At 41.3% G+C, this 23933-nt stretch overlaps 1 protein-coding gene across 2 annotated transcripts in view; it reads left to right on the top strand.

Moving 5' to 3' along the window:
* The first annotated feature begins 1551 nt into the window (after positions 1-1551).
* The window catches only part of SLC16A12 (solute carrier family 16 member 12), a 94697-nt gene continuing 72315 nt past the window's right edge, over positions 1552-23933 (top strand). For both annotated transcript variants that reach the window (XM_078345975.1, XM_054243078.2), the window contains exons 1-2: positions 1552-2005; positions 2864-2987. The gene's annotated coding sequence lies outside the window, so the exon portion shown is untranslated. The remainder of the gene's footprint in view (positions 2006-2863; positions 2988-23933) is intronic.

Genomic DNA, 23933 nt, shown 5'->3' with positions numbered 1-23933 from the left:
AATTTACTAGACTATTTTAAAAACACCCTGGGTTGCACAGTGGCTCATGCCTGTAATCCCAGTGCTCACCCAGGCTGAGGCAGGAGGATCCTTTGAGCCTAGAAGTTCGATTCTGCAATGAGCAATGTGGTTCGATTCGCACCACAGCACTCTAGCCTGAGAGACAGAGTGAAAGCCCTTCTTTAAAAAACAAATAAAATAAGGCCGGGCGGGGTGGCTCACGCCTATAATCCCAGCACATTGAGAGGCCGAGGTGGGTGGATCACGAGGTCAAGAGGTCAAGACCATCCTGGTCAACAAGGTGAAACCCCGTCTCTACTAAAAATACAAAAATTAGCTGGGCATGGTGGCGTGCGCCTGTAGTCCCAGCTACTCGGGAGGCTGAGGCAGGAGGATTGCTTGAACCCAGGAGACGGAGGTTGTGGTGAGCTGATTGGGCCATTGCACTCCAGCCTGGGTAACAAGAGCAAAACTCCGTCTCAAAAACAAAAACAAACAAAATGAGACTCCTTCTCTAAAACAACAGCAGCAACAAAATAAACAAACGAAAAACACAAATTCGGTGCTGTGGCAAATGCTCCCTACTGTTGATCAGTAACTCTTTGTCCGGTGGATCACAAGGTCAAGAGTTTGAGAGCAGCCTGTCCAACATGGTGAAACCCCATGTCTACTAAAATAAAAAAAAAATAGCCAGGCGCAGTGGCAGATACCTGTAATCCCAGCTACCCGGGAGGCTGAGGCAGGAGAATCCCTTAAACCTGGGAGGCAGAGATTGCACTGAGCTGAGAGCACGCCATTGGACTCCAGCCTGGGCAACAGGACAAGATTCCGTCTCAAAGCGGAGCAAAAGAAAACAAAATCCAAAAAGTCTAATTTATTTTGAAATTTTGACATAGAACGAAATCACCACGGAATCTTGCTGAAAATGCAGATTCTGACTTCGAGGCTCCGCGGTTGGGCCTGAGATTCCACATTTTTAACATGCACCCAGGTGATGACCTCGCTGTTGGTCTACTGGCCACTTTTGAAGAAATGAAGATGTAGACTCCGAGATATTGGAACCAGACCTTGTCAGTTCAGAGGCCTTGCTTCTGACAAGAAAGTTCATCTGCAACCTGTCACACGCAGGGTACGTCCTGGCAGCTGCCTCTTTAGGCTTTGAGTCAACGTTTGGGGAATTGTATCATGTACTGGGCGCCTACATCTCACTCATTTCATCCTCTCAGCAACAACATGAAGTGGGCGCTATCATCCTTTGTTTTACAGGGAAAACTGGGGCTTAGAGAGTTAAATTGCCCAAGGTCATGTGGTTTTCAGGCGTGTTGAACCCAGGTCCTTTTGACTACAGAAGACAACACTTTTCACTAGCATTCTGGAGCTTCAGTTTCCTGAGCTGTGAAATGGGAAGGACTGGCTAGGAGGGTCCGGATCCCTGCCAGATACACCTAAAGAAGGACTTGTACTTTTTCTCGAGATCTTGCTCTTTGACCCTGCGGGGAAAAGTTCTTTTTGGGAACATCGAGCTTCCCTCGGCTAGCCTAGGTCAGGGGCATTCATAGCTCTTCCTGGGGAAGGTCCGGCAGTCCTAGAGACGTCTGACTGGGGAGACGGAGAGCTGGTGCATTACATAACCGCGAGATGCCCTCCTCCACTGCGCCCCTCACCCCTCGCCCAGCCGTGGCACTTAGAGCGGATCCCCGCGCTAAATCCCCATCGCCCGCCTGGCTGAGTCCCCGGTAGAACTGGCGGAGCTGTATGAGCCGGTGCATTTTGAAGGCCGAGCACTGGGATTTTCCGCGCCACGCTCCCCTCCCCCGGTGCTGCCCGCTGGGCCCCCGGCCCCAGCCCCGCTGGCGCCTCCGCCCAGTCGGCTCCCCGCCCCACGGAAGCACGGATAGCGGCGCCCGGGGCCGGGGAAGGGGCCACCGCGCAGGGACGCGGCTCTGCGGGTGCACCTCTGGGACTTGTCTGCCCACTACCGCCAGGGCTGCAGTGGTCGGGCGAGGTGAGGACGCGGCGGGGCTGGGCTGAGCTCGGGTGTGGCGGGGGGCGGGAGGAGCAAGGAGGGGGTGTCTGCACGGTCTGGGACGGCTGCGGAGCGCTGGAGCGCTGGGCTGTCCCGGGTTCAGTCTGGCAGGCGGCTCCGGCTCCTGGATCCCCAGCACTCGGGCCAAGAAGCTTCCCCGGCTCCCCCTCTTCCCTCTCCCCAACTGGGCTGTGCAGAGGGCGCGGTGGCTCAGGTGACAAGGGCATCCCTCGAGGAAGGGCGGCGGGACGGCGGGACGCTGGGGCTGTCCTTGGAGCTGGAGGAGGATGGGACGCCCCATTCTCCTCTACCCTAGCTCCCATCACACGCCGGGAACCTGGGACCCTAACTTGCGTGCTTCGGCGCGCAGCTTGGGTTGGGAGGGAGACACGTGCTCACTTACCCTGTCTGGGTTGGGTCTGCGCTGCAGCGGCATTTTTGGGCAGGTGGCTGGGGAACGAGCGACTGTTATCTCCACTTCTTGTGGTTTTCAAATGCAAACTTCTCGGTGGAATAGAGACCGCCTTTCTTCTGGATTTTATATTTTTAGTACATTTAAAAAATCTCTCCCCTGTCCCCCGCCTAAGACAATACTATTTATTTCCCATGTGTGTTATATTGAAAACACACCGGCTTTCAAAATCTTCAGTGGATTGAATTCAATTTCTCAGTTGCTTATTGTCCACAAAGAAAGCAATGATACCTGTATTTTGGAGTCGAAAAAGCGTTGGTAGCAAAATTGCGAAGCACAATTCCAGTAAGTCCTGAGGCTATTTGGTTAGTCTTGCATTTTCACACATCAGCATTCTAAACCTCTTATACTGTTTATTTATTTAGAGACAAGGTCTTGCTCTGTCGCCTAGACTGGAGTGCAGTGGCGCGATCTCAGCTCATTGCAACCTCTGCCTCCCCGACTCAAGCGATCCTCCTGCCTCAGCCTCCGGAGTAGCTGGGACTACAGGTACACACCACCACGCCCCATGCCCGGCTAGTTTTTTTTTGTTGTTGTTGTTTTTCAGATACAGGGTTTCACCATGTTGCCTGGTTGCTCTCGAGCTCATGGGCTCAAGCGATCTGCTCGCTTTAGCCTACCAAAGTAATGGAATTACAGGGGTGAGCCACCGTGCCCGGCCATATATATATTTTTTAAATGTGGAGTCAGGTAGGTCCTGCCAGGACACTGGTTAAACACTCCCATTTGGAAGAGCCTCTAATTAGTTCATCCTACCTGTTTCTTTGCTCAGAGCTGTGCACTCCTGCGGCACCACCAGCTTAGCCCAGGGGGAAAACTTCTGGCCTTTCAAATTCAGAAACACATTCTTTCTACAGGTGTCCAAACTCACTAACATTTAAAATCATCAGCTAGCTGCCCCTGCATAGTTTGTCGCTCCCCCTCCATAAATGTCTTGCCAAACTGTGGCTAATTTTGTTTGACCCCACTCCCAAGATGACCGACTGTTGAAGAAATGAAGGATGTAAAAGAGTAGTGGTAGTAATTAGGTGAACTGGATTTGATCACTTGTAATTACAGAGTTTAGAGAAACTTAGAAACGGAAAGGCTTTAGAGACCATCTACTAAGTTCAAACCCTTCACCTTACAGCCCGGGAAGCTCAGATCCAGGTTGGGAAGCATTGGCTGAATTCACACTGTTAACCGGTGATGGAACCAATGCTAACATCCACCTAATTCGGTTTTCCAAGGCATATTGCCTCTAGGCATTTTGAACAAAAATAATATGACTAGCATCACCTAATCATATCAGTTTCCTGTTCTTATCTTTTTATGTTTGTTTTTTTAACTGATGATCTTCTGAAATAGATGAGAAGTTGATTTAATCAAATTGCTTTTGTGGCACGATTTTTAAAGATGCAAACTTTTAATTTTAAGTAACATTTAAAATTATTTTTATATGATGAATATGCAGATACATCTCAGGTAACTGCCCAAAGAAGAAAAGTAGTCAAAATAGATGGGAGTAAGTCTACCCTCATCTGTCCTCGGAGTCTTTTCTGATTCTCAGCATCCTCTCTGGTAATGATTGATGAGAGATAAAGACATGAATTATAGCATTGAAGTGGTTTATATGAGGACGAGGATTGTTTTTTTTTTTTTGTGATTAATACTATGATCCAAACAGAGCAAAGAAAGGAATTTCAAACTGACTTATTTAACATTGCATTGCACAGTGTATTTTTCAATGTAATTCAATTTAGCTGATATTTATTGAGTGGCTACTGTGTGCTTAGTGCTGTTCTGAGCATTTGGGATGTGTCAATGAACAAAACAAAGAACTTTGATTCTATAGAGCTCAAGTTACAATTTATTCAGTAGAATTTCCCCAGAATTTCTTAGGCAGATACAAGAGAATTTCAGTTTTACCTAAGCAGGAAAATAAACAAAAGTGATCCAAATTATCTGCCTTCCAATTCCTTGATTCTGAGAACCTTATAATCATGGAAAAAAAGCAAACAAATTCAGATGAAGTTACTTTGACTTTTATGAGCTGACATTTTACTGTAAGTTAATAACAGTTTCCACATTTGGTTATTTAATCTATGTTCATTTGGAGTCAAATAAATTCCATTTCCTTTATTACAGGGACATCACTATGGTGATTAAACTTGAAGCACAGGATGATTTGTTTTCTTAAGTACCATATTAGTATTGGAGACTAAATTAGTTTGTAAGATGTGGCTTTTTATTTATTTACGAAGATGGTGTTCTGTTGTTATTTTGTCTCACTTTACATTTTGTCCCCCACTTTCCTCCACATTCATAGACCACACCGTGTTGTGACTTATTGGTAAATCCATTTCCACCGTAGTTTTTAATCAGACATTCTAGTTTTAAGCATTTCCTAATTCTCTCAATTGCTTTTTCTTCAAAACAGCATGGTTTGCAAGCTCAGTCATGTTTATTGTTTTTAACAAAGGCTTATCAAAATGAACTTGGCAGTTTTTCAGTCATATACAGCCAAAGAAAAGTATTCAGTGCAGCTTTTGGGGTTGTTTATGCATTCCTCACCTAACCAGTTGCTTTGCTTTTAAAAATTGCCAATTTGGAAGCTATTTTCTTATGAGTACCTTTCCAGTGTGTATAAAAAGTTGAAATGGTATACTTTAATTGGTGAAAACTAAATACATAGTTGAAGACGTTGAGGGCTTTTGAACAGAAAGATTTTCTCTCTACATCAAAGGACATCAGAAAGTGTCATTATCTAACAATGTCCTGTTTGAAGGTGGTGTCTGTTGAACATTTAGAGAAGAGTCACAATTTCTGGTCCATGCTAGGCACCCAGTACAGTTGATTTTTTTCCTTCATTCACCCACCACTGTGCCCGATTAGATACTTATCCTTCCTTCATTTACTGTACATTGACGAGTAGGGTGAATTGCTATAGCCAGGTAAGACGTTGCATGTAATTAATTATTTAATTCATGTGCTCATTCATTTATTAATTTAATGAATATTTATTGAACAACTCCTTATTAAAAGATTTGTGTAAGGATTTGTGTGAAGATTGTGTTTTGAGCATCTCTTTTCTGGTGCTGGTGACAGCAGGAGGTATAAAGACATAGAACATGCCTCTGATGTAGCTTACAACCTGGTATGGAAGAGAGGACATTGTATGACTAGTTATCAGACCAATTTTAACTACCATAAGAGGTGCATAAGTACTCTGGGAGTTAAAAGGAAGAAGAGAGAGCAGGCAGGCACTGTGAACATTTGAGGGTTAGGGAAGACTTTGTAGAGGAGGGCACATTGGACTTGCTTCTTGAAAGATGGTAAATCTTCTATAGAGGCAGAGGATATAATTGTCTTTATGGGAGCACATCCTTGCCTCTTTTTGAAGACACATAGAAGACTTCCTCTTGAGAACCAATTGAGGCTGTATTGGGTTGTATAATAGACACTTATCAACTCTCCGCCCCTCTGCATGTATCTGACTCTGTTCTGGGTAATGAAATACTGCCCAACACTGAAACAACTCATTGAGTTAACCAATGCTCTCCTTCCCCTCTGAAACACATCCTGGTTGCTGCACAGACAGAGACGACTGTGGGAAATAGCTATCATCTTAATAAATTGGTACCTATTACTAGGTCAGGTGCGTGCTTGCAGTGGTGTTTGGTCATAGTCCAGTTTATGCCAGTTGTACTTTGCTATTGCATTTTTTTTTTTTCTTTGAGACGGAGTCTTGGTCTGTCACCCAGGCTGGAGTACAGTGACATGATTTCAACTCGCTGCAATGTCCGCCTCCCTGGTTCAAGTAATTTTCCCATCTCAGACTCTCTGGTAGCTGAGATTACAGGCACCCACCACCATGCCCGACTAATTTTTCTCTTTTTTTTTTGTAGAGCGGGGGTATCACCATGTTGGCCAGGTTGGTCTCGAATGCCTGACCTCAGGTGATCTACCCACCTTGGCCTCCCAAAGTGCTGGGATGCAATTGTAATTTTGTGATTTAATGAAATATTGCATAAACTGATGTAATGTGAATGCTAAACAAAGAATGGTATTTCTGTGTAATGTAAATGTATTTCTGTGCAAACTAAGTTGATTGCCATATGAGGCCATAAAAGTAAGCAATGTTAAAAAACAATATCAACACATGCTGCAACATGGATGAACCTTGAAAACATGATGCTAAGTGAAAGAAGCCAGATAAAAAGACCACATGTTGTATGATTCATATGAGATATCCAGAATAGGCAAATGTATATCAACAAAAAGTGGATTAGTGATTGCCAGGTAAGTGGGGTAGGGGAAATAGAGAGTGACTGATAATGGGTGCAAGGTTTCCTTTTGGGGCGAGGGCTATGTTCTGGAGTTAGATAATGGGGTGGTGGTTGGACAACATTGCAAATATATAAAAACCACCAAACTGTATACTTATAAATATTAAAATAGTGAAGTTTATGTGAATTTTATCTCAATTTTAAAAAAAGAGTATAAAATTTTTTACAAAGCAAATGAACAAGCAAATTAGTACTTAGGTGTGGCACAGTGATAAGAGATTTGAAGAGCACAGTAAAAATATCTAGAATGATTTTGCATTCAGGTTTTTTCAAAGGTCCGGTAAGGTCCTGCTCCTCTTTAAGAAATGGAAGCAGGAGATCTGGATGTGGGTTAACTAAGAAAAATAACACAGAACTCCAATCATGACCCAATAGCCAAAGATTAGTGAATGAATTTTTTGTTTATGATACTAATTGAAACAAAATGTTTGAAATATGTTGTATCAACTTTTTGACTCTGCTTTTCCTGACTTCTGATTACTGCAGAGAGCTTCTAATGTTTCCATTTCTGAGGGTATCTTGTATATTTTGAAAATAACTCATCTCTGCATCTAGAGAGAAATTCCATGTTCATGAGTCTCTTATAGATATAGCATTAGTCACTTAAGACTGTAAAGGAAGTTGGAACATAGTTTTCAAACTTCCAAATCACCATAAAAATCAGCAATTGTTTTCTGCCCAACACCATCTTCTGGCTCCGCGGTTCATATATGTAAGCAAAGTAGCAACATAAAATGTTAACTCTACTAATACTTAAAATTTATCACCCCAAACATTTGTAGACTATGTTTTTTTTTTCAAAATATTCTTGAGCACAATTAATCATTTTGTGGTTTATTTGACATATTATAAATTAGAGCCACAAGTACTTATTTTGGGGCCAACTGGTATTGTTTTTGTAATTCAGCTTTTCTTGGTGGAATACTTTCCATGGGAGTGAGTTCATATTTATCTACTGAAACCAGATGTATTTCTTGAAACAGCAATTTCAGCTCTCTGAACCTGTAACTTCAAAGCAACCACATTCACAGCCCGTGAAGGAGCCACCAAAAAAATAAAAACTCACACTTACAAATAACAAAGTTAAATCTCTTAAGGGAGAACTGAGTGCTGCTTCTTCAGGCAGTGATAGTTCAACCAGGCAACTATCAAAAACCAGCCTTCACTATCATTATTAAATAGTTATCAATAGGGGTAGCCCAAACTCACAGGCACAAATGATATATAAAAAAATGGTCTGTTCAGGTTGACACCTGACAACCTAGTATCCATAAATCAGTTGATTGAAGACTCTGTATGAATGGTTCTCAACCCCACCTACACATTAAAATCACCTGAGGAAGGGAAGAAAGTACTGGTACCAGTACTCTGAAAAACTCTGATTCAGTAGGTCTGGGATACAGGGTTAGGGTATCAGCAGTTTTTAAATCTCCCTGGTGAATCTCATGTACAGCCAGGTTGAGAAACTATGGAGATATATATATATATATATAAATATATATATATATATATAATAATTTTATGCTTCCTTAGAAAAAAAATTACTGAACCACAAAATTTCATGTTGTTGTCGTATCTTCTTAACATATCTATGGATTCTTTTTTTGCATTTTCTCTATAGAGGGCCCATTCATTATATGGAAAGCTGTTACCAATAGTTGAATAAATGTTCAGTGATTTTTTTTTCTTCTCTGTGGAATTCACTAAGCATATGTTTATAAAATGTCAAAGCAACCAAATCAATCAAATTGGTATAATTACTGTCAGCCAATGAATTAATTAACAAAATAGCTTTAAGTTTTTTATGATTTTGGTATGACATGGGTAAATAATAATCTGTTTCTTCTAAAATACTTATAGATGTGTCCTTTATTATGTATTTCTTTAAATTGAGTTGTCAACCTTAATGCTCAAACCTTCTCTGAAAACTTTCTCTTTTTATTTAATTGTATCAAATTAAATAAAAGGGGTTTTCTTGGGACAGGGTCTCCTTTCATTATCCAGGCTGGAGTGCAGTGGACTTATCAGGGCCCACTGCAGCCTCAACCTCCCAGGCTTAAGCAATCCTCCCATCTCAACCTCCCAAGAAGCAGGGACTTCAGGCATGAGCCACCATGCCTGGCCTGACTTTAATATAAGAAAGATATTATATAGGACTCTTATATAAGAAAGATAGGAGTTTAACCCTTGCCCTATGTGACTTCAACAACGTATGATTAATCTTAGGATTTTCCTTGTCATTAGGATTTGTTGTTTTTGAGAAAGTGTGGTGAGGTGACTGATACAGATTCCGAAGACTGATCTAGTGGACTGCTTCTACTCAGAATTGACCTCTTTTGTTTTTCCTGTTTTTTTTTTTTTTTTTTTTTTGCTTTTTTTTTAAGAGATGGGGTCTCACTATCACCCAGGCTGGAGTGCAGTGGATCAACGATGGCTCGTTGCAGCCTTGAACTAGTAGGCTCAAGGGATCCTCCTGCCTCAGCCTCCAAAGTAGCTGGCACTACAGGTATGCACCACCATGCCAAGATAACTTAATTTTTTTGGTTGTTGTTTGTGTTTTTTTGTAGAAATGGGGTCTTACTATGTTTTACCAGGCTGGTCTTAAACTCTAGGCTCAAGCAATCCTCTTCAGCCTCCCAAAGTGCTGGAATTATAGATGTGAGCCACCATGCCAGCCGCTTAATTTTTTATTTTTATTTTATTTTTGAGACAGTCTCACTTTCTTGCCCAGGCTGGAGTGCAATGGCACCATCTCAACTCACTGCAAACTCTACCTCCTGGGTTCAAAAGATTCTCCTGCCTCAGGCCTCCTGAGTAGCTGGGATTACAGGCACCTGCCATCATGCCCGCTAATTTTTGTATTTTTAGTAGAGACAGGGTTTCACCATGTCAGTCAGGCTGGTCTCAAACTTCTGCCCTTGAGTGATCTGCCTGCCTTGGCCTCCCAAAGTGCTGGGTTTACAGGCATGAGCCACCAGCTCCCGCTCAGCCCCGGATTTTTTTTAGGACATTTGTTCTTATTTGGTTTTAATGCTCATGGAACTTCTCACCCACTGTTACCAGTTGGCTTTCCCAAATTGTGCTTTAACTCTTGATTCTGTAATAAAAAGTAGTATCTTAGTGGGTTTTTGGCCGGTAGATTTTAAACTGTATTTTGCAAATTTCTGGGAGTGTGAGGCAGCACCTCCGGAGCTGTTACAGGGCATGAGGGCAATGGGTGGTAAACAGATGTTCAGCTTTCAGCTTTGGGCTCCTTTCTGGTGGCCCCTTCTGCTATCTGAGCAGGTGTGCTACTTTTGATTTCACATATTTGGTTTCCATGTAAGATTTTATTTGAACAAAGGATTTCTTGGCCAAAGCAAGTTTGTAAGTGATTGGGCCACGTTTCTAAGTTTCTGCTTCCTTTTCTTTGCCAAATTGGGTTTATATTCTGACAGCTCCTAATTGTTTCAAGCCACTACTGTGCATCTGTGTTGAAAAACCTGGGAAAACTTTGGTTTTATTGACTTTATAACTTTGCTGCCCGTGGGGAGAGGTAATCAAATGAGCAGTTAGATATTTAGGGCAAGAACTATAGTTTGGGAGTTATCAGTACAGGGACTCAATTCAAGTCATATGTCTCCCTGGGAGAGTTTTAGAGAGAGGTGAGTTGGGTCAAAGATAAAATTGTGAGGAATAGGCCAGGCATGGTGGCTCACCCTTGTAATCCAGCATTTTGGGAGGCTGAGGTGGGCGGGTCACAAGTTCAGGAGTTAGAGACCAGCCTGGCCAACAAGGTGAAACCTCATCTCTACTAAAAATACAGAAATTAGCTGGGCGTGGTGGTGGATGCCTGTAATCCCAGCTACTCCAGAGGCTAAGGCAGGAGAATCACTTGAATCCGGGAGATGGAGGTTGCAGTGAGCCAAGATCGTGCCACTGCACTCCAGCCTGGGCAACAGAGCAAGACTCCATCTCAAAAAAAAAAAAAAAAAAGAAAAAAGAAAAAAGAAAAAAACATCTGGGGAATAGCTATGCTGGGCTAAGTACCCTTCTCAGTACTCACGTTAACCCAATGCGCATTTTGGTCAATGAAGTTTGCATTTCATATTTTAATTTTAAAACTCCCCCACAACAGTTATACATAACTGCCAAAAGTGTGTGCGTGTGCGTGTGTGTGTGTGTGGTGTGTGTTTGTGTTTGTGTATGTGTTTGTGTGTGTGTGTATAGTGTGATGAGGTCAGAGAACAGGGCTTAGAAACCAGCCAAGGATGCTTATCCTTTCTTTGAAAACCTTGCATCCTGCACAAATCACTGGGGCCCCTTCTACATGCAGGTTAAAGTGCACAATGAGAGGATAAACTTGAGTGGTTACCTAGTAGATTTGGCAATGCAGATAGCTGTTGTGGCATTTTTTGACATAAAATTATTTGAGAAATAATTTTATGTTGAGAAATATCAACGTTTCCATCTGGAGTTAATTTTTGTGTAAGGTGTAAGGAAGGGGTCCAGTTTCTGCTTTCTGCACATGGCTAGCCAGTTTTCCCAACACTATTTATTAAACAGGAAATCCTTTCCCCATTGCTTGTTTTTGTCAGGTTTGTCAAAGATCAGATGGTTGTAGATGTCTGGCGTTGCCTCTGAGGCCTCTGTTCTGTTTCATTGGTCTATATCTCTGTTGTGGTACGAGTACCATACTGTTACTATAGCCTTGTAGTATAGTTTGAAGTCTGGTAGCATGATGCCTCCATCTTTGTTCTTTTTGCTTAGGATTGACTTGGCTATGTGGGCTCTTTTTTGGTTCCATATGAAGTTTAAGGTGGTTCTTTCTAGTTCTGTGAAGAAGGTCAATGGTAGCTTGATGGGTATAGCATTGAATCTATCAATTACTTTGGGCAGTATGGCCATTTTCATGATATTGATTCTTCCTAACCATAAGCATGGAATATTTTCCATCTGTTTGTGTCCTCTCTTATTTCCTTGAGCAGTAGTTTGTAGTTTTCCTTGAAGAGGTCCTTCACATCCTTTGTTAGTTGTATTCCCAGTATTTTATTCTCTTTGTAGCAATTGTGAATGGGAGTTCGCTCATGATTTGGCTCTCTGTTTGTCTATTATTGGTGTATAAGAATGCTTGTGATTTTGTATACTGACACTTTGCTGAAGTTGCCTATCATCTTAAGGAGATTTTGGGCCTAGACGATGGGGTCTTCTAAATATGCAATCACGTCATCTGCAAATAGAGACAATTTGGCTTCCTCTTTTCCTAATTGAATACCCCTTATTTCTTTTTCTTGCCTGATTGCTCTGGCTAGAACTTCCAATACTATGTTGAATAGGAATGGTGAGAGAGGGCATCCTTGTCTAGTACCTGTTTTCAAAGGGAATGTTTCCAGTTTTTGCCCATTCAGCATGATATTGGCTGTGGGTTTGTAATAAACAGCTTTTATTATTTTGAGATACGTTCCATCGATACCTAGTTTATTGAGAGTTTTTAGCATAAGGGCTGTTGAATTTTGTTAAAGGCCTTCTCTGCCTCTATTGAGATGATCATGTGGTTTTTGTCTTTGGTTCTGTTTATGTGATGGATTACATTTATAGATTTGCATATGTTGAACCAGCCTTGCATCCCTGGGATGAAGCCTACATGATCATGGTGGATAAGCTTTTTGATGTGCCATTGGATTCAGTTTGCCAGCATTTTATTGAAGATTTTTGCATTGATATTCATCATGGATATTGGCCTAAAGTTTTCTTTTTTAGTTGTCTCTGCCAGGTTTTGGTATTAGGATGATGTTGGTCTCATAAAATGAGTTAGGGAGGATTCCCTCGTTTTGTATTGTTTGGAATAGTTTCAGAAGGAATGGTACCAGCTCCTCTTTATACGTCTGGTAGAATTCGGCTGTGAACCTGTCTGGACCTGGACTTTTGTTGATTGGTAGGCTATTAATTGCTGCCTCAATTTCAGACCTTGTTATTGGTGTATTCAGGGATTCAACTTCTTCCTGGTTTAGTATTAGAAGGGTGTAAGTGTCCAGGAATTTATCAATTTCTTCTAAATTTACTGGTTTATGCACATAGAGTTGTTTGTAGTAATCTCTGACGGTAGTTTGTATTTCTGTGGAGTCAGTGGTGATATCCTCTTTATCATTTTTTACTCATCTATTTGATTCTTCTCTCTTTTCTTTTTTATTAATCTGGCTAGTGGTCTATTTTTTGATCTTTTCAAAAAACCAGCTCCTAGATTTATTGATTTTTTGAAGGTTTTTTTTTTTGTCTCTGTCTCCCTCAGTTCTGCTCTAATCTTAGTTATTTCTTGTCTCTGCTAGCTTTTGAGGTTTTTTTTGTCTTGCTCTTTTAGCTCTTTCAATTTTGATGATAGGGTGTTGATGTTAGATCTTTCCTCACTTCTCATGTGGACATTTAGTGCTATACATTTCCCTCTAGACACTGCTTTAAATGTGTCCCAGAGATTCTGGTACGTCGTGTCTTCATTCTCATTGGTTTCGAAGAACATCTTTATTTCTGCCTTCATTTCATTGTTTATCCAGTCATCATTCAGTAACAGGTTGTTCAGTTACCATGTAGTCGTGTGGTTTTGTGTGAGTTTCTTAATCTTGAGTTCTAATTTGATTGCACTGTGGTCTGAGAGACTGGTTGTTATGATTTCCATTCTTTTGCATTTGCTGAGGAATGATTTACTTACAATTATGTGGTCAATTTTAGAGTAAGTGCAATGTGGTGCTAAGAAAAATGTATATTCTGTGGTTTTAGGGTGGAAAGTTCTGTAGATGTCTGTTAGGTCTGCTTGGCCCAGATCTGCATTCAAGTCCTGGATATCCTTGTTAATTTTTTGTCTTGCTGATCTGTCTAATATTGACAGTGGGGTGTTAAAGTCTCCCACTATTATTGTGTGGGAACCTAAGTCTCTTTGTAGGTGATTAAGAACTCGCTTTATGGGGTCCAAAGTGGCTCCCGCCGGAGGTTATGGCGCTCGCGAAGGCGAGGTCATCAATTCAAGGCTAACCTGAGCAACCTCATAAGCTCAAACTGATTGGCAAAAAAAAAAAAAAAGAACTTGCTTTATGTATCTGAGTGTTCCTGTATTGGGTGCATGTATATTTAGGATAGTTAGGTCTTCTTGTTGCACTGATCCTTTCACCATTATGTAATGCCCTTCTTTGTCTCTTTTGATCTTTGTTAGTTTAAAGTCCATTTTATCTAAGACTAGGATTGCAACCCCTGCTGTTTTTTCTCTCAATTTGCTTGGTAAATCTTCCATCCTTTGTTTTGAGTCTATTTGTGTCTTTGCATGTGAGATGTGAGATGGGTCTCCTGAATAAAGCACACTGATGGGTCCTGACTTTTTATCCAGTTTGCCAATCTGTGTCTTTTGATTGGAGCATTTAGGCTGTTTACATTTAAGGCTATTATTGTTATGTGTGAATTTGATGGATTAAAGATTTAAACATAAGACCTAACACCATAAAAACCCTAGAAGAAAACCTAGGCAATGCCATTCACTACATAGGCATAGGCAAGGACTTCATGACTAAAACACCAAAACCAATGGCAACAAAAGCCAAAATACACAAATGGGATCTAAGTAAACTTAAGAGCTTGTGCACAGTAAAAGAAACAACATTAGAGTGAACTGGCAACCAACAGAATGTGAAAATTTTTTTGCAAGCTACCCGTCTGACAAAGGGCTAGTATCCAGAATCTACAAAGAACCGAAACAGATTTATAAGAAAAAAAAGAAAAACAACCCCATCAAAAAGTGGATGAAGGATATGAATGGACACTTTTCAAAAGAAGACATTTATGTGGCCAGCAAACATATGAAAAAATGCTCGTCATCACTGGTCATTAGAGAAATGCAAATCAAAACCACATTGAGATACCATCTCATACCAGTTAGAATGGCAATCATTAAAAAAATCTGGAGATAACAGATGCTGGAAAGGATATGGAGAAATAGGAACACTTTTACACTGTTCGTGGGAGTGTAAATTAGTTCAACCATTGTGGAAGATAGTGTGGCGATTCTTCAAGGATCTAGAAATAGAAATGCCATTTGACCCACAATCCCACTACTGGATATATACCCAAAGGATTATAAATAATTCTATTATAAAGTCACATGCACAGCATGTTCATTGCAGCACTGTTTACAATAGCAAAGACCTGGAACCAACCCAAATGCCCATTGATGATAGACCAAAGAAATGTGGCACATATACACTATGGAATACTATGCAGCCATAAAAAAGGGTGAGTTCATGCCCCTTGTAGGGACATGGATGAACCTGGAAACCATCATTCTCAGCAAACTGACACGAGAACAGAAAACCAAACACCCCATGTTCTCACTCATAATTGGGTGTTGAACAATGAGAACACATGGACACAGGGAGGGAAACATCACACACTGGGGTCTACTGGGGTGTGGGGGGCTAGAGGAGGGATAGCAGGGTGTGGGGAGGTTGGGGAGGGATAACATTTGGAGAAATGATGAATGTAGGTAACAGGGGAATTGAAAGAGCAAACCACCATGGCATGTGTGTACCTATGCAACAATTCTGCAAGATCTACACATGTACCCCAGAACTTAAAGTATAATAATAATAAAAAATAAATATCATTATTTCTTAACTTTAAAAATCCAGACATTTCCCCCCTATTTTAGTTCTCCCTTGTGGAACTAGAATAGTGACTGCTATGTTTTGGGTGTGATCCCATGGAGGTTTAGGGGCAATCCCCATTCCACATGGGTCTGTAACTTATTTTCTCTTATTGACACAGATTGTGCCCTCAATGTCAGCCAGCTGTTTGACAAATGTAGTCACAAGGATCACGTGGCAACAGCTATTAACTTAATTAAAAATTCAAAAACACTCTTAGGAAAAGGCAGAGTACCTAGGTAAAGAACAAATAAATACTTATAAATAAGATACTTGTTAAAATTATTTTACTTGATAGTTAAAGTGTTCCAGTGATTAAGGACTGGTTATTTTATCAAAAATTAAGCCCCACACATTTTTTCCTTCCCTTTTTACTTGCTGAGATTGATTTCTTTCATTATCTTCCACATTCAAAAAAATATAAAAGTTAGACAACCATATATTCTGATTTTATTACAGATGAAGGTCTAACTAAATTTTCAAGTATTGGTCAGTAACTGATGGACCCAAATTGTCATCTCAGAATCTTCCTGCCATATTCTGCTTTCTTTGTCAATTCTTGTGATGGTAGTATAACTAATTGACTGCTAATGCAGGCTCTGTTAAGGTAAAGTTTCAGTTTAGCTTTTAACAGCTTTAAGCAGAAGCTGTAAAAGAGACATTTGATTTAGATGAAATAGAATTAATTACCTTTAAAGTCTCTAACAAAAATATTGTGATTAAACAATGCTATAAATAATTTCATGAGTTTACCTCTTCCCAGGCAAACATGTACTGAGGCCCTGCCATCTGTTAGACAGGGATCTTCCTCAAAGGCTTGCCCTTTTTCTGGAGAAGACACTTCCCAGGAGATGGAAGGTCTTTGAGGAAGGGTCTTTGTACACACACTTGTGTGTACAAAGTATCACAGCATTGGAATGACTCCTGTAAGTGATCATCTGCTATGGGAGTGCAGAGCTAGAGGCACTTAACATAGCTGAAGTTGGTCAAAACATTTAAGAAATGTAGAAATTCAAGGGGTGAATCTTCCAGGCAGTAGGAGCAACAGGTTCAAAAGCCCTGAGGTGGGAATTGTCTTGGAATTGAAAACACCGTTCATTTTCAGGTGGTGTGGCATGGCTGACGGGTAGGGAATGTGTGTATCCAGGGTGCTGGAGAAGGCTAGAGGAGCAGGCAGGAGCGAGAGCATCAGGGTCTCATACATCACACCGCCAAGGGGTTTTGATTTTGCTTTGGCAGTTTTGAACGAGGGAGTGAGTGGGAATGAGGATTTGGTGATAAAATTAGCTTGTGTTTCACACAGATAACTCTGAATGGGGTTTGAAGAAAGGCCCCAGAGGGTCTGTTAAAGTGGTGCAGATGGGAAACAAGATTAATGCCTTATGGTAAGACTTTTATTTTTTATTTTTATATTCCTGGTTCTTGGTGCCCTATAAGGCATGTGGTAGAAAGGTGTGGTAGAAAGTTTGATATTCTGGGAAAGAAACTCAAATTTGTGTATCATCAAACTAAGCAGCTCTGTTGAGATCACTTGTCTGAGTGTAATTACCTGAGGAAAAGCAAAGAGTGAGATATGAAACAGGCCAAAGAACTGTGGAGAATAACTAGGAGTGCTCGCGCTATACCCAGGGCATCTCTCGGTCATTGCACCTTTTGTTTGATTCTCTAATTATCTAGCGATATTTTGGTATTTTTCACTGGTCCAACAAGATGGCAAGGACTGTATCTTCCTTATAGCGTCACTGCCATTGCACAACTTTGGATGGTGTCATTTATATGTCTGTGTAGTGTGTCTGCACTGTGAATAGTGCCTGGAGTGGTGCTTCAACTGCATCTCCTTAACTGATCCTAGCAGCCATCATGGTACCTGACATTTGGTAGAGTGTTTGTTGAATAAATGAATGAATGATGGCACAACATATAATGAGTGGTCAGAGAAAGAGAATCTAGCAGCAGAAACTAAGAAGCAGTGGTCTGTAGGAAGGAAAGATAAACAAAAGAGACTCCTATCATGGAAACTCAGGGAAGAACAAGTTTCAGTAATGACAGAGAGGTCAATATGCCACATTCTACAGAGACTGGCCAATTAAAAATGCCAGAGTAACCACTGGCAATTAGGAGTCATTGGTGATAATATCAAAAACAGCCTGAGTGGTGTGGAGGACACAGGAGGCAAATTTCCTTCCATTGAGGTGGGAATGGGGAGAAGCGAGGAGATTGTCTGTGTAGACAATCCTTAGAGACTGTGTTTGTGAAGGGAAGAAACTACTAATCGGTGAGAGCCAGAAAGGGTGGTAAGGTTGAAAAGGAGTTTTCTTCCTTGCTTTTTCCTTCTCTTCCCTTCTTTTTTCCCTCACAATCTCCCTTCCTGCTTTCAAGAAAAGAGACACATGAGTAAATTTATAGGCTAAGATTCAAAATGTAGAAAAAATAAGAAGGGATACTGGCTGGCAAGATTAAATATAGAGTGACAAGTCTTTCTTTGAAAGAGGAAGAAAAAAACAAGGATGAATATGGTTAAGAATAAATTGGAGAAACAGGAAATAGAGGAAAATAAACTGAAAGAAAGGTAAGGAAATGGAGGAAAATCCCATCTAATGGCCTCAGTTCTGTCTACAAAATAGTAACTAACATGTTTTGGACACTTTCTATATCACAAGCATTGTTAAAATACCTTAGGTAGATAACTTACTAAACTCTTGCCACAACCTTGTGAAGATGGAATTGTCCTAATTTTACAATAGAGGTAACTGAAATACAGAGAAGCTAAGTCACTTTCTGAGGTTATACAGTGACTAAGAGGCAGAACCAGGATGCAAAGCTATGTACCATCATGCTGTACTGCTGCAAATGAGGGGCTCATGGAATACTTAAGATTTCAAACAACCAGTGTGTAAGGAACAGGTGCAATATATTGTTGCTGAGTCACACCAAGCACTTAATTTCTGTTGGAATTCATAATTATGTTTTGCCATTAATCTCCAAGATTAACAGATTTCCTCTAGCAAAACTTGACTTACCAGTTATAGGAGTGGAAATGTTTGGGTGTTTGGATTGATGCAGAATTGGGGATTAGTAGTTTGGAATAGAGGTGCTTCTAGCAAAAGAGTAATTAAAATGATGGATCATGAAGTCTAGCAGCCAAGAAGAGGGAAAAGAGAGCAGGACCAGTTAACGGAATGGGCGAAAGTGGCACACAAATGGGCAGAAAGGTGCAAGGGGTTGAAACCAGGTACAATAAGAGGGAGTTGGAGACGTTTGGAGGATTAACATTGGGATTCAAGAAGGATACTTAATTCTCAGTAAAACTCTAGATTTCAGAAGTGAGGGCTGGCATTTGTGATGATAGTTAGGTAGTGCAGCTCTGGGAGTGCATGGTTGAAATGGATTGGAGGTGAATGCTGTGGGACATGAGGTGGCCAAGCTTGAGGCTGAGAATGGCAGAGCTGCTGGATAGCTGCTGACTGGGCTTTGCCTCTCATTGGAGGATGGTGCTTGGTAGTTCTAAGGATGGTCTGGACTTTAGGAGGACGCAACCCAAGTGTGGACACTAATAGGGAAACATACAAAAGGATAGCTGGTTTCTGACGTACAATAAAGTCCACTTGATAATTTCAATAGAACATTGTGTTGTCAAAGGACAGTTGCATAGCTTGTATTTTGCATTGCAGTTTTTGAAAAAGAACTTGAAGTATGAATTGGAAAAACAACATATGTCCAACAGGTAACTTTGGATGCTTTAGCCAAATTACAATTGGAAGAAAAGACTAAATACCCTGATGAAACCTCCTCCTCTTCTTCCTCCTCCTCCTTCTTTCTTAAGATTCTCCTGGTAATGTGTAATGTGACCCTCTGTGGACAGAGAGGCAGCTGAAGATCATCAGGCTTCCAGATGTGGAAATTTGTTATGACATGTGGGGATGGGGGTCATGGGAGAGGCGCCGGAAGCTTTAGTGGGACTCAGTGTGGTGTCCTCTGCTTCTCTAGTTAGCCATGTGATGGGAAACCAGTAATATGTGTTTCCTTGGTACAGCTGTACATGCCATTGTTTCTTTTTCTCCTCTGTCCATGTAGGATTCTAGGAAATCAAAGTTAGATCTGATGTAAGCTTAGAAAGCCCCACATGTGCTGGGCGTGGTGGTTTGCGCCTATAATCCCAGCACTTTGGGAGGCCGAGACGGGTGGATCACAAGGTCAAGAGATTGAGACCATCCTGGTCAACAAGGTGAAACCCCGTCTCTACTAAAAATACAAAAATTAGCTGGGCTTGGTGGCATGCACCTGTAGTTCCAGCTACTCAGGAGGCTGAGGTAGGAGAATTTCTTGAACTCAGGAGGAGGAGGTTGCAGTGAGCCGAGATCGTGCCATTGCACTCCAGCCTGGGTAACAAAGAAAAAAAAAAAGTCCCCACATGTGATGATATGGAGCTATTGCTCAGGCATAGAATATGTGTACTAAGTCTGATCCATAAGTGCTATGAGTATAAAATATACTTGGTAGGGTGTTTTGGGTGTAAAGAACAGAAACCTCTGCTTGGACTGGCTTCGCTTGGACTGGAATCAGTTATAATGGGATCAGGCACAATGTCCGTGGCAGAGACAAGGCATTATTGTCAGATTCAGACAGCCTTACTAAGGGGAAGGAGACTTGGCTGGCACTCAAGTCCCCAACTTCAGCATTTGATAGCAGCACGAACTTGGACAGATTACCACCTTCCATGAGCCTCAGTTTTCTCTTACAAGATTGTTGTGGGGATTGAAAGCACTTTACATAAACTCTGAGTTGCTATACTAATGTGACTTACTCATATAATAGTAAAAATAATGATAAGGACAACAATACTTCCATTTACTGAGCATGTACATATTCCAGGCACTGGTTGGAGGCTTAACTGCATTCCCTTTATTACTCACTAAGCACATAGCAAGCAATGATCATACTCCAGGTACTCTACTAAGTACTTTATTTCCAATTTCAGTTAAGCTGAGATCTGAAGCCTTAAGGCTCAAGGGCAGGAGCAGAGAGCAGGTACGGGTTCAGTTTCACCCAGGGTTTTTTTTTTTGGCCTGTATAACCAAGTAGTGGCAGCTGGCCATGGGGCCTTGGACAGTTGCTCTTCTCTCTACCAGGGACTGTCATTTGCTAACTAGTTCAGGGCTCATTGCACAGGTGATTTCCAAAACACAAGTGTATGTGTGCTTTTAAAACATTTGATGCTTTTGTTTCTACTCTACTTTTATTTTCTGAAATATGAGCTTTTTGCTTTTTTAAGCTTTTGAAATAGTTGAGGGATTTACAAATGCTTATTGAGTTCTTGAATATGTATTGGCTAATTTGAACCTCATGAAGTCAAGCTTGAATTTGTATTGTATTGAGGCTTAGTGACCACGGGACCTGTCAGTGAGGTTTGAAATTACAAGGTAGGGGACATCATTTTTTGATGTTGCAAATTGCCTTGCTTTGAGCATAATGCGACATGAACTTTTTCCATGTTTTTGGTTTGTATTCTAATGATAGTTTTCCTGAAGCAGTTTTGGTAGGTGGGTCAAAGGGATTGAACTTCTTTTTATATAGATTGCCTGATTGGTTTGTGGAAGCTTTTTGGAGGGGGCAATGATATATTTGTAGTGCTATTTTAGAAATATGCATTTTTCTCTTTGTATGATTTTTTTTTTTCGAGATGGAGTCTTGCTCTGTCACCCAGACTGGCGTGCAGTGGCACAATCTTGGCTCACTGCAACCTCCGCCTCCTGGCACTGAAATTCTCCTGCCTCAGTCTCCTGAGTAGCTGGGATTACAGGCACCCACTACCACACCCAGCTAATTTTTGTATTTTTAGTATGGTTGGGGTTTCACTATGTTGGCCAGGCTGGTCTTGAATTCCTGACCTTGTGATCCACCTGTCTTGGCCTCCCAAAGTACTGAGATTACAGGTGTGAGCCACCACGCCTGGCCTTTGTATGATGTTTTATATGTCTGGAATCATAAAAGATTTCCAGAAAATCTGAATTGTTCTGTTGCCATGTAACAATCTTTTCCTTGGACCCTCTACCCACTGCAATGACAATAAAAATGGTGTTTCCATGGTTCAGCCTGTACTAAAACTTGAGGAAATCCAGTCCACATCAATTCCTGCCTATTAGTTCATAAAGTCTTGGGGGGAAACTAAACTTGTGCATCTGAATTAATCCTTGCGTTGGTTTGAGTTCCTTCTCAAGAGGCTTCCTGCTCCTGTGTATATATACACTCCCTGCGGGCCTATATTTAGGCACATCTGCTTTTTATTCATAGTTCTGGTTCTCACGCTGGGATTCCTACTTTATTCTCAAACAATTTATGAGGAAATTGATAGGGAAAAAGAATTGGGAGATACCAGATTTTGCTGATGGAGTATTTTTTCTTTCTCAAGTTTTGTGTTAGGTTCAGGGGATACATGTGCAGGTTTGTTCCATGGGTAAATTGTGTCAGTGGGGTTTGGTGTATAAATGATTTTTTTCACCCAGGTAGTGAGAATAGTACCTGATACGTAGTTTTTTGACCCTCACCTTTTTCCCACCATGCCCCTTCAAGTAGGCCCCAGTGTCTTTTGTTCCCATGTTTGTGATACAGTATCAATATGGGATATGGGTTTTGGAGTTGTGGTGAAAGTGACAAGACTTTCATTTGTATAACTGAATGTCCTATATAATTCTTTCAACAATTCCTGAAATACTTCTCCCCAACTCTTCCTACCTGCCCTAAGATATACTGATGCTGAAGCTATCTATGTAGCAACCACCACTATTCTAAAATATATTTTAAAAATATCATAGTTGTGATCATAGTGTATATTTAGTATATAATGTATATTGAGTGTTTATATTTTGTTTTCTGCCTGTACATTTCCCCAGGTAATTTTAAGTCCCTAATGGGTTAGATATGATAATAGGATAAAGCAGAAAGTGGGACCACCCCTGCCATATAAGGGTCCACCAGCAGTGACCACAAGTGTGACCAGGATTGTCGGGAAGGTGGAAAGAGAGTGCTCTTGTGGGAGGGCTCCAGAGTAACCCTATGAGTATGTAGAAAATGGAGGCCCAGGAGGGCACTTGTTCCTGGTCACACAGCAAGTCAATGGGAAAGCCTGGATTTTACCCCTAATCTTTCTAAATCCAACTTGCATGTTCTTCACTTTTCTTGGTTTCTTTTTCCAGATTTGAATTTTTAAAATTACCTCTAAAATAATCCATAATTTAGAGAAGGGAATCAAGGGGATACTGCTCCCTCCACTGCCTCTCATCCCTCAGGCTTGCACTGTGAACAGTTTGGTGTGCTCCCAGGCCACCTTCCTTTCATGTACAAATTGCCTAAGGAAGCCAGCTGTGCCTCTCTCCAGGCTGACAGAACAGCTGCTGGGGGTAGGGTGCAGCTTATCTTTTCCAGGACCTACCTGGGTGAGGCTTGTGGCATGCTGGGCTCTGGGGACCAGGAAACGCTGAAGTTTAACAGCAACAGAGAGAGCCAGAGAGTCCTGACAGCCAACCCTTTTGGGAATGGAGAGCTCTTTGTGCTTGCTGGCTTTCCGCCTGCACTGTTCTGACTTCCCACTTAAGAAGTCAGCTTGGGTGTCAGAGTGAGACCCTGTCTCTAAAAAAAGAAAAGAAAAGGTGATATGGTAGGTAGTAAGAATGTACATTTCTATTCTGTCCTATCGCCCTACCCATCCCCCGTAGAACTCAATACGCTATTTTCTTTTTCTTTCTTTCTTTTTTCTTTTTTGAGATGGGGTTTCACTTTGTCGCCCAGGCTGGAGTACAGTGGCACAGTTATAGCTCAGTGCAGCTTTGAACTCCTGGGTTCAAGGGATTTTCCTAACTTATCCTACGTATACGGGATCTGACATAACTTCTTGATTTAAAAAGCAGAGAACAGAGCCCCTTACCAGTGCAGGGATTCCGGAGGCCCAGGGACTGCCTCTTGTTTATCTCTGTTTGTCCTGTGACTGCGCTTATTGGTGCCCAGCTGCTGTTGCATGAAAGGAGTGAAGAAGCCCTGACACTAGTTCTGCGGGTAAATCATTTGAGTGACTTTGAGCAAGTCACTTCAAGATTAGACACCTAGTCTGTTTCCCCCAAGTCTAAGGTGCCCTTTTTTCCTTCCTCATTTCAGTGTTTCTGAAATAAGATGTGATTGGCATCTTAGGTGTATATATTTAATATAGTAGTGTTTCTTAATTTGTCCTTTTTCTTGAAAAGTTGTAATGGAGGGATAACTCACAGTTTATGTTATTCTAGGACTGTGGGAATATGGAAATCACTTTGTTGAAGAATAGTTGGGAGAGCGCTACCTCCTATGAACTGTAAGGTGTTATATAAATATTGAGAATGAGAAAACTGCACAGCTGTGTTGTTACTGCCAACCACCCCTGTGTCATTATTTCTCAGAGATGCCCAGACAGGAACTTCTTG

This window comes from Callithrix jacchus, chromosome 12, assembly GCF_049354715.1.
Source record: "Callithrix jacchus isolate 240 chromosome 12, calJac240_pri, whole genome shotgun sequence".
NCBI lineage: Eukaryota > Metazoa > Chordata > Mammalia > Primates > Cebidae > Callithrix > Callithrix jacchus.
The sequence above is the reverse complement of the archived record's forward strand: the minus strand, read 5'-3'. Positions and strand labels throughout refer to the sequence as shown.